Genomic DNA, 11,542 nt, shown 5'->3' with positions numbered 1-11,542 from the left:
GAAATCTTTTAGAATTCCTTTCCTCCATTCATTAACATTTCAGTCAGTAAATCAGGGAACAGGAACATACAGCATGAGCATAAGCAAAGAATCAAATTCCACAGAATTGAACACACAGAGTTCATGAATAACACAATATGAAATGAACAACAACTACTGAAAATAATTAAGTGTATATTCCTAAATAATTTAGGGACGGGGGGGAAAGGGTAACGTTTGCAAAGTTATTTGCTACAAAGAGTCAGCCCTGATCTAATCATTGCCCTACTAGAATTGATTAATAAAATTCAGAACAAACCTTAAAAATAAACTAATTATTTTAAAAGATGAGTCTTGAGGATATGCTTGAAACACCAGTGTTGAATCCAAATAACTATTCCTTGGTAGAACTATCCACCAAGAGAGAGGCAAGGTGGGCTAATGTATGGTGTTTGGAAAATACCTGAGGAAGATGAGGGAGAACCAGCACCAACCTGATAGCAGAATGCAAAGACTTATTAAGGATGTAAACTAAAGAGGTTGCTCTAGGGATCCAAGCACAGGACTGGGAGCTAGGAACTCCTGAGTTCACCTTCTAGCTCTTAGTTCTTTGGGGGGACTTGACAAGTCACTTCACCTTTCTATTCTACTCTGTAATAGGTTCTTACGCTGCCCTTGTCACCACAGTACCTGAACGCCTTCCCAGCTGCACATTAAGCCACGTGGCTAACATCTGTCACATGTCATTCTCTCCCCAGGGCAAGTATTCTGTGTGCAGTGGAGTGGTTTCGGTTTTATTTATCATCATGCTGTGCACCAGCTTTTGTTGAGCAAGTGTGTCATCTGACTGCTGTTACCCTGTCCTGTCACTGCTGTTTTGTTACCACACCACCCCTTTCATATCGTGCCTTGAAACTAGGTGGCAATCCCCCAAGGATTTGATAAATAATGATCCAATAACCAAGACCTATTTCACAGGAGTTGTTAGGATTTACTACAGAATGTTTGCAAGACACTTTGAAGCTGTAGAATGTTATGCATGATCACTGAGTGTTTGTGTGTACATGTGTGGGTGTGGAAAGAGAATGTATGCACCTAATCTGGAGAGTAAATGGGAAAAATGGGTGTGAGTGTTCACTGGTTGTAAGGGCCACCTGTCTTACTGGAAATACAGCTGTGATCCATGAAGCAAATGATTCTGCCTGCCAGATATTAAGAGCAGAAATAAACATTCAGAAGCACTGTCATCTTTGGATTTCTTTTCATCAAGGGACTCAGAATTTTTTGAGTCTCAGGTGCCATTTTCAGACTTGCAAAAAGAAGATATTTTTAAAATATATAATTTCCTCCCACTTGGGGTCTGTCTCTGTTTTTTGAGAAGCAGTAACAGGAAAACAACCGGGCAGCAGGATACTTAAAGAAGCTTAGCAAAGTTTTATATTAAAACACACTCAGAGGAAGGGTTGCCAACCCTCCTGGATTGGCCTGGAGCCTCCTGGAATCAGCATTGATCTCCCGGTGACTACTGAAAGAAATCCGGGAGATGTTAATAGGATATTTTAAGAAAATGACATTATGTCATGTTGGAAAAAAAATCTCCCGGAATAGCTTCAGTCAGAGTTGGCAACCCTACCCATAGGAATTTTTATCCCGCTCACTTCAGAAGTTAATCAATATATCCTAAGTCCCAGGAAATACTGGCAGAATGACACCGGTGAGCGAATGCAGTGTTGTATATGCAGGAGTGAGGGTCACCAATCTCAATTTAGGCCTCTGTGTATATTAACTGTACCATCTGTTTTATATTTTGAAAATGTGAAGTTACATAGACTCTACTGCTGCTGCATAGTATTTGGATCTAAGTGGAAAATAACAGACAGCTACTAGGATCTTGGACAGTTACCTGTGGCCTCATGGGGTATAAGTGGAATTGGTGCTTGACAGTAGTGATTCTTGCTCACATGCATAGGGCTGAACTGACTGTGACCATGGCTTATTGGCAGGAAGCCGAGGCAATGCGTGGGGGCATATGTGGGGTCACATGCCCCCCCCCCCCCCCCGCAGATTGCTCGGTCACATGGTGTGGTCAGGCCCCCTCCCTGCACAGTAGCCGAGTCCACGAGCTGCACCAAGCACAGAGAGGCAGAGCTGTAGGAGGGGCCACTGCATTAGCAAAGGAACAGCTGGGAGCTGCATGGAGAGCTGCTGCTTTCCGGGAGAGGAGGAGCTGCCGGGGGGGAGGGGATCAGGACTGGAGCTGTTCCACGGTTGTGTCCCCCTACACTGTCAGGAGGCACAGGTCATCTATGGTGGGAACCTTGGGAGATTTTCATCTCCACTGTAGCATCATCTGGGAGCAGGTTAAATACCTGTCATGCTTCTATTTCTTATCAGAGGGCTTGTTACTGGCTGGTTGTAGTCCTGCCTATCTTCTACTGTGGTTCTGCATCACACAGAGTGAGAGGATATATGAGACATACAGATACCACTGAGCCCTTGCAACACATTATGGTAACTGAACTATATTGTCCCTTCAGAAAGGACAACTCACTGGCCTGGAGAATTCAAATTCAGACAGGAGCATGATACTATTTACTCTCTCTGTGAGGACTACAAAATTGTGAGCACCCCCACTGTCTACTCAGAGCTCTGTGTACATTAGCTGTATGGCATATTAGCTATTTTGTATTTTTGAATTCTTTGCCAGCTATCTGCCTCACGTGTACCTCAGCATGTCTTTCTATTTTGACCGGGATGATGTGGCTCTAAAGAACTTTGCCAAGTATTTCCTGCATCAGTCCCACGAGGAGCGTGAGCATGCTGAAAAACTCATGAAGCTGCAGAACCAGAGGGGCGGTCGCATCTTTTTGCAGGACATCAAGAAACCAGATCGTGATGATTGGGAGAATGCACTGACAGCAATGGAGTGTGCCTTGCACCTGGAAAAGAATGTGAACCAGTCACTCCTTGATCTGCACAAGCTGGCAACTGACAAGAATGACCCTCATTTGTGTCACTTCTTTGAACCCCACATGTTCAGGGTCTAACTGACTGCCATATTGTGGATTGGGAAGGAATTTCCCCCCAAGGTCAGATTAGCAGAGAGCCTAGGGATTTTTTGCCTTCCGCTGCAGCATGGGGCACTTGCAGGTTTAAACTAGTGTAAATGGTGAATTCTCTGTAACTTGAAGTCTTTAAACCATGATTTGAGGCCTTCAGTAACTCAGCCAGAGGTTATGGGTCTATTACAGGCATGGCTGAGTTACTGAAGTTACGTGGCTGCGATGTGCAGGAGGTCACACTAGATGATCACAATATAGTCCCTTCTGACCTTGAAGTCTATGAGACATTCTATAGACCCAGCTCTGCCAACCTCACTTTGGTTCAACCCTGCAGTATCACTGCCAATTTCCTGCCCTTTACCCATACAGAACTATAGGGTTTGCAGTGTCTCCCACAGTAGAGGAAAGACTGGCCTCAGCTGTGAATGCAAAGCGGATTCTGTGTGTAGGATGCTGGAAATATACAGATATTGTAGCTCTCCCTAGCTCACAGACTGAAGAATACAGACTGAGTTGCAGAGAGTGTCAGTACACAGGTTTTGCTTAAATCCTTACCTGGACTGATCGAATACCAGGCTACTCTGGTTTAATTTTAAATCACTAAATAAGGTTTTTAAAACTTGAAGTAACTTCATTGTATGTTTTGGATCGAGCATCTTCTAGTGGGATTCAACCAGCAGGGCTAAAGCCTCAAATTTGACAGTGATCTCCCCTATGCTGAGAGATACTGGATTGCAACATCTAATGCCTCACGGTTGTTTATGTACGACTTTACCATTAGGGCTACTTCTGAAGTTACCAAGACTGAGTCTCGGCAGACTATGCATTTTCAGTTTAATGTAAGTGGCACTTTCAGATTTGTGCAGTAGACACTAAATAAAATAAGGGGAGGGAGAAAACCACAAGCAAAACTAGCTCTGTCCTTCAAGCTACAGGGGAGCCAAGTAGAGAGTTGAACCATGGATAGAGGCTCGCTCTCAGAGAAATTTCATGTGCAAGGGCCTTTAGATGATGACACAGCAGAAATTGTACTCCTTGCCATTCCAACTGTATTTCAAGCTCTAGAAGTACTAATCAGAACCTTCTTATAAAGGGTCTGATTTGTTCAGTCTAATAGGAAATTGCAAAGGGTGGGAAGGAAACTAAGGTGGAAGAAGGGCAGTAAATGCTTCCCTGAATTGTTCTGCACACCCCAAAATGAACATTAGAGCAAAATGGATTTTTGGCAACACGTGTAGCTGGGCTATTATTTTAAACTCTGCTTCCTAAATCAAATAACCTACCCTTTCAAAGCAAATTTGTTCTTTAACCTGAAGATTAGCTGAAGCATTAACAAAATAGGCCAGTTAGGGCTGTGACAGAGGCAGTGTGTGGGCAGCACTTTTGCTAATTTGACCTCTTTTCACAGAAATGAGAGGAAACTGTGATCTGAAGCTGACATTTCCTCAGACTGGGACCACAATTCACTGATAACAGGGCTTTGAAGTCACTGGAGCAGAGCCAGGAAACATTGGAAGTATTCTTCAGAGAATATCTGTTTCAGATTACCCCAATTTATAGTAAACCACACATGCTAACTTTAGCATTTCTTCTGCCTTTAAAGCTTTTCGTTTTCTGACTGATTGATCTTGAGCCTTTTCCCTTGGCTCAGTACAGCAACATTTCTTGTCCAAACACATTCCTATTTTGCATCCAATTCCCTTCCCCACCATGTGCCAATAGGTTCACCTCTCTCTCTCTCTCATCCTATGACCCACATTAACTGTTGCAATTTTTTTTTTTTTTTTTTTTTGCAGGCAGTGGAGCAGAACTGGTAACTAATGCACTGACTTAACGGAAGAAAATGCATTTGATGTCTTGTTTTCTTTAGTTCATTTGCTCACACCATAGTTGGTCTTTGAGTTCTGTCAACAACTGGAGACTGTGTGTGTATGTTTAAGATAGTATTTTCAAAGAAGTTAAGCACTCAAATCCCATTGAAATACAATGGGAGTTGGGCACCTAGTTCTCCTAGACTCCTTGGAAAAATCCCAGGATGCTCATGAAAGTTGTCGGATTCAGAGCCCTGCAGTGTGAAATCCTTCCTGTAACCAAATAGTGCTGTTACAACAGGGGCAGTGCAATCTTCCCCAACTTGCCCAGCTAACACTTCCTGACCAGGACTTTGAGGGATCACCTGTCCATGGCCTGTCTACGGTATTGCTAACAAGCGTGGCCATTAATGCCAAATGCAGAGGTGATTTCAATTACTTAAACATTGGGAAGCAAAAAGAGGCCAAACTCATTTCACAAAGGCCACTGAACAGTCATCAGATGGTATCAGCTTTCAGTCACTGTCAACTTAGTTTAATTTCCAATCAATGATTTGGAGTGAAAGGTTCTGCATCTCACTACAAATCCCCTGAACTACCCTGTTGCCTTTTCCCAAATCCCCTGAGCTACCCTGTTGCCTTCTCCAAAAAAATCAAGCCATAACTACATAAACAATAGAAGAGAATCCTAATCCATTCCATTTGGCCACAATAGCACTCCTGGTGAGTGAATTCACAATCTATCCAAATCTTATTTGAACACCTTTGGTTTGTGACCTATAATCTTCCACAAAAAAAAAAAAAAAAAACACAACAACAGCGTTCATTTGTATAAAAATGCTCCTTTATCAATTCCTGCAAAATAGAATGTATACCTTCTGTAGGCAGGTGCAGGTCTCTTCTATCAATGTTATAAAGAGGTCCAACATTTGTCATCTTTCTTTGTAACCAGTCAAAACACAAATGAGGAGATGCCATCAACAGAGAGCTGATCTGAAAAAAATAAAAGCTAACTTGCTATTCTCTTCTTTGAGTGTAAGGTTCTCCCACTCCCACAGAAAAGCACTTTGGTCAGCAAGTAGTTCCATGGCTTTCAGTAGGGCTACCTACGGATTAAGTTGCTACTCAACATGAGAAGTGCATATATCAAGTATATTGGCTTCAGGATAAAATAGGCTTCAGAAAAGAGCAGTTTCCCTGCTATTATCTTACATTTCTGCTCTTTTCCCTCCTTGGGAAATGATAGGAAAGTTTCACAAGAGGCGGTCTTGTAAAATTTCTTATGCCTCCTGACCTCAGCCAGATCAGGAATACCATGAGTGTAAATTTGTACATGGCATTTCTACTTCAGCCACAGTCAGGAAAGTGCAGAGGAATGTGAATATTTTTTTTTCCCATTTTTAAAGAAATCTTACTGAATTTAACATCGTAAGTGAGGTCCTGCTCAGAGTGGCCTTGTGTTTCAGTTGATTGTTATGCTGGAGTGAGCTGACATGGAGTAAGAGTTTCAAGAGTGCCAAAGTGACATAGGAGCTCGCACCCCATTTTCAAAAGTTGAAAGTCAATGAGGCTTGGAGCTTTAGAAAAATCTTACCCTTTGTCTTTAGTTTTGCCTTCAAAAAAAGAGACTTAGGGGGAAAAAACGAATGTATTGAGCAAGTGGACATTTTTTCAAATTTTCACACACACACACACACACACACAAATGTCAAAAGGTTTGTTTTGTTTTTACCATCTCTTTTACCACGTGGAAAAATGAAACGCACATTGCTAGGCAGGTTCTCTGCTTTAAAAAAAAAAGAAAAAACCCACAAGTATTGTTGGTGTGTCTAGAATGCTACAGTCAACGGATCAGCAGCAAAGTCCCGGCTATTGAGAGACATGCCACTGAGACAGTTAGTTATTTTTAAAAGGTGAAATAAAGTAGGAGCCATACTCCTTACTGTGACCTGAGGGAGTCAGAAAAGACCCAAACTATCCTTGTTCCTCACTTTGGTTATTGCAATCAACTCATCTCTCCTTCCCACCCTGTAGGCCATTATATGGTAATTGGTTGACTTGTAATGGCATGAAAAATGCAGTTATGGCCATCAGAGATTGTTATTAAATACCAAAAAGTGACAGATTTTGAATCTTGCTTTTAGATTTAAAATGGGGCAACTGAGAACTTCACTTTTACAGCTTTCACTTTGAATTGCCTAAATGAAAGGGACCTTAGCATTAGAAAAAGAAATGGAAGGCTTCACAAAACTGTTTATAATCTACCTTTTTGGTTGGTCTTGCTTATTTATTCTACATTGAATACAAGAATGCAGCTTCCTTAAAGCTTCAGTCACCTTGCATTTCATCTGGGGTGAAATCTTACCTATGTATAAGACCGAAAGTAAAACTACTGTCTAAACTGCAAAACAAAGGCTAACCACTGTCAGCTCCCTGTACTGTATTACAATCTGTGTTTGTTTGTTTAAGAGATAACCCATCCAAAGGATGGGTGTATGAAGAATGCCCTAAGTACCAGGATATCAAGGAGTCATGCACAATCCAATGCATTGCCAGTCTAGAAAAATTACTTTTCAAATGTCTCATGATCCAAACTGTTCTGCTTTGCTCCCCACACCTGTAAAATGGAAGTGATACTTGCCCGCCTGTCTCAAAGGATTGTTTAGGATTTAACGTATGGTGGAAAATGAAGGGCTACTTAACAGTGTTAAGGGATATGACACGGCATACGAATCAGCGTATTCAACAGAATGCAGTATTTTGCTAGACACTGAATATAAACATAGTAAGACAATCTCTGCCCCAAAGAACTTACAGTCTAAAGAGGCAAACAGACAATGGTTGGGAGAGGAAAAAACGTATATTATTCCCATTTAAAATATAGAGAACTCAGAGGTTAAAGCCCAGATTTTTAAAAGGTATTTAGGTGTTGCTGCACTCAGCATTGTAACACCTAACTGATTTAGGAGCCTAGCTCCCCTTTGAAAATGCAATTTAGGCTCCTCAATCAGGTAGGTGTTGCAACGCTGAGTGCCACAATGCCTGAATGCGTTAAAAATCTGGGTCTAAGTGACTTCCGCAAAGTCGTGCAGAAATTGTGTGGCAGAGCTGATAACTGAATCTAGATCTCCTGAATCCCAGCATATGCCTTAGCCACATGACCAGCCTTACTCTCTGCTGGATGCCTCTGCAGTAAACGTCTCCTTCATGTAGGTCTCTCCAGTTTGGGATCATTAGCAGATTTGGAATTGATATAAAAGTTCAGAATTTTAGCATGTTTTGTTTTTAATTGCTTGTGAAGCTCTCTTGGCAACCACAAAAAATCCCTGCACCTAAATAAAAGGCTGCTTGGGTTGGCTAAGCTTCATTAAAGGAGTCAGAACAACAAAACAGTACCCTCCTTTTTCATGTGTGCACTGTTGTCATCGCTCAGTGGTCTGCGCTGTACTGTTTTAATGACACTGGATTGCACAATACCTGCAAAAGCATAAAGCAATTGAAACGCATCTTGGGGGTGGGGGGGGAGGAACCAAATGCATCACCCACCCTTTCAGTCCATTTTGAATCACTATGGACAGGGTGGCCATACACCTCCATTTTGGTCCCAGCCATCACAACTTTTGTGGGGGGGGGGCAAAGTGGGCATTTTTCCCATTGGTCTGGTCAAAAAAGGGGGGTGCAGAGGAATGTACAGGGGGACAAGTGGCAATGCCAGCCCTGCACAGAGGGGAGGCAGGGCTCCCGTGGGGGCAGTCAGGGCTCGAGCAAGCAGTGATGCCAGCCTCAGCCTCGTGAGTGGGGAGAGAGGCAGGCAGGGCTCAGGTGAGCAGCCAGCCCCAGCCTTATGGAAATATGGTCACCCTACCTAATATGTGCGTTGCTGCCAGCTCCATGCAGAAGGGTGAGGGGGTGCCTCGGGCCAGTGCCAAGCACAGTCCCCGTTTTCCCTTTGGGAAATATGGTCACCCTATGGAAATGAATAAGCTGCTGAGGAGGAGACAAGTTGAAAAGTTAAAAAGCATCATTACAGAAAAGGGTGCTATTGGGTCATGTTATTCACCCTGTGTAAGAGATCATCATTATAAAATTTACTCTACTATTCCTCCTTATCTGTCTTTGAATAGATGGCTTAGTAGTTCCTGAAGTGTACTGTCTCCGGGCCATGCATGTGATCATTCAAAGCATATTCCTGAGGTTAAACAAAAGACATATCAAACCCTGAACTACAATGCATCTGCGATGATTCCCCTTTTCTAGCAACTACTGCTCCTGTCAGATCACCCCACTCACAATAATTAATTTGTTTACTGACAGAAATTCCCATACACATGGGAAAGCCTGCAAAAAACCAGTCACCATCCTGTTTGTTATGTGCACACATGCAGGCATTCCACAGATTCTGAACGCTGAACGCTTTCATTTCCAGTACATATGTTGCTCACTGTAGGCTACTCACAGCTAGGCACCCCCTAGGTGCATGGTGTAGTATCTCTCACTTTTTTAGCACTGCCCTGCCAACAAGCCCTCCAGCACTGTGGTGGCTTCTCTTCCACTGACTCAGCCCTCTGGCCAGGTCACCATTTTAAGTCCACCCCTTCTGCGGTCCACAACTGTCCAAACTAAGAGTCCCAAAATGTCTTTAACACAAACAAAATCCTCCTGCCCTCTCTAAGGTTGAGGAATAGCCCATCTTCAGGACTTAGCCTGCAGCCCCCCGCTAGGCTCATTAACCCTTGTAATGGGCTTGTAGGCCCCCTTCCTTGGGGCTAGTAGGGAACTCAGTCCCAACCTCTAGTCCAGGTTCCAGCCCAGGACACTGTACTGAACAACTAGGTCAGCAACGTTACTTGTGCTAAAGTTTCCCCTGGGCCACTTTCTACCCAGCTTCTTCAGCTCCCCCTGTCCCTTCCCTGCTCTAGTCAGGGTCTTTCCCAGGCCTCGCTGTTTGAAGAGCTTTCCATGTTGTACTGTACTTCCTGCCTCGCTCTCACTCTAGCTGGGCATTATCACCATTTAAGCTACCTATCCCTTGCACTGTAGCCATCTTCGGCTCTTTATGGGGAAACTGCCTGATTCCCCACAGCTGGGGCTCATTTTGTAATCAGGTTAGCTTAGCTGTAGGCTCCCGCCATCCTGTTACACCTACAATGAATTGAATTCTACAGCACTGGAAGTAGGGTTGCAACTTTATAATTGCACAAAACCAAACACCCTTGCCCCACCCCCTGCCCTGCCCCTTCTCTGAGGCCCTGCCCTCACTCACCCCCTCCCCCTCCCTCTGTCACTCGCTCTCCCCTACCCTCACTCACTTTCACTGGGCTGGGGCGGGGGTTGGGATGCAGGAGAGAGTGAGGGCTCTGGCTGGGGGGGGGTGCAGGTTCTGGGATGGGGCCAGAAATGAGGGGTTCAGGGTGCAGGAGGGGGCTCTGGGCTGGCGTAAGGGGTTGGGGTACACCAGGGGGTGCAGCTCCGGGAGGGGGCACAGGGCTGGGGGAGGGGGTTGGAGTGCAGACTCTGGGAGGGAGTTAAGGTGCAGGAGGGGGTTCTGATCTGGGGCAGGAGATTTGGGTGTGGGAGGGGGTTCAGGCTCCAGCAGGGTGGCTCATACCTCAGGCAACTCCCGGTCGGTGGCACAGCGGGGCTAAGGCAGACTCCCTGCCTGCCTGCTCCCATAAGCGGCCGGCATGTCTGGTCCCTAGGCAGAGGCGCAGCCAGATACCTCTGCTCTGTGCCCGTGCCTGCAGGCACCACCCCCACAGCTCCAATTGGCCATGGTTCCCAGCCAATGGTAGCTGCGGAACTGGTGCTCAGGGCAGGGGGCAGTGTGCGGAGCTTCCCTGATTGCATCTGTGCTTAGGGGCCGCAGAGACATGCCGGCTGCTTCTGGGAGATGCATGGAGCCTGCCTTAGCCCCACTGCACCGCCTACCGGACTTTTAACAGCCTGGTCAGCGGTGCTGACCGGCGCCACCAGGGTCCCTTTTTATACAATTACTAGTTCTCCTCACCCCAATGGTATATGCTTCATACCCAGACAGTGGCATTTGCTCCTTACCATCACCAGATTTGCTCAATAATGGCCCAATCCTGCTCCCACTGAAGTGCGAGCTTTTCCACTGACTTCAATGGGAGCAGGAGCAAGGTCTAATTACATGGCAAACATTTCCCTGTGAAGCTAAATCCTCTACACTATACATCTAATGTGTTGGATATATCAGGCCAGATCCTCAGCATGTGTAAATCAGCAAAGCTAGATAGTCAATGGAGCTCCCTGGGATTTACATCAGTTGAAGATCTGGCCCATCATAACCAATGGGCTAAGCAGGTCTCCTTCAGCAGTCAACCATAATATTAATTGATTGATCAGAATCAAAAGCCAGTTGCTTCCCACCACCAATCATTTTTGTCTATTTTTAGAGGGGGCTAAGAAAGCAGACCTATTCTTAATCACCCCTCTGACTTTGTAAACCAAATTCTGTTTATCTTTTCATCCTCCCACTACCATCAGTCAATTGTAATTCACACTCTCCCACTGAAATGGCAAATAGATTTTTTTTCCCCTAACTGCAAACCACATATACCTATGTGGAATGCAGGAGAAATGTTTTCCTTTTGATATTAAAAAGTTCTCCCACAAATTAAGTAAACATTGGCTGAACCACAGTGTTGGTATATTATTTAGGAATGCAGC

General features: G+C 44.5%; 1 long non-coding RNA gene across 2 annotated transcripts; it reads right to left on the bottom strand.

Moving 5' to 3' along the window:
- Window positions 1-3,373: 3,373 nt before the first annotated feature.
- On the bottom strand, window positions 3,374-9,837 carry LOC122465183. 2 transcript variants are annotated; one of them, XR_006289831.1, is made up of 3 exons: window positions 9,309-9,837; window positions 5,728-5,845; window positions 3,374-5,125 (listed from the first exon to the last, which is right to left on the bottom strand). It is a non-coding gene; the product is annotated as an uncharacterized LOC122465183 (long non-coding RNA). The 2 variants fall into 2 exon arrangements; XR_006289830.1 differs by lacking the exon at window positions 9,309-9,837 and adding an exon at window positions 8,024-8,095.
- Window positions 9,838-11,542: the final 1,705 nt, after the last annotated feature.

Source organism: Chelonia mydas, chromosome 3 (genome assembly GCF_015237465.2).
Source record: "Chelonia mydas isolate rCheMyd1 chromosome 3, rCheMyd1.pri.v2, whole genome shotgun sequence".
NCBI classification, from domain to species: Eukaryota; Metazoa; Chordata; order Testudines; family Cheloniidae; genus Chelonia; species Chelonia mydas.
The sequence above is the reverse complement of the archived record's forward strand: the minus strand, read 5'-3'. Positions and strand labels throughout refer to the sequence as shown.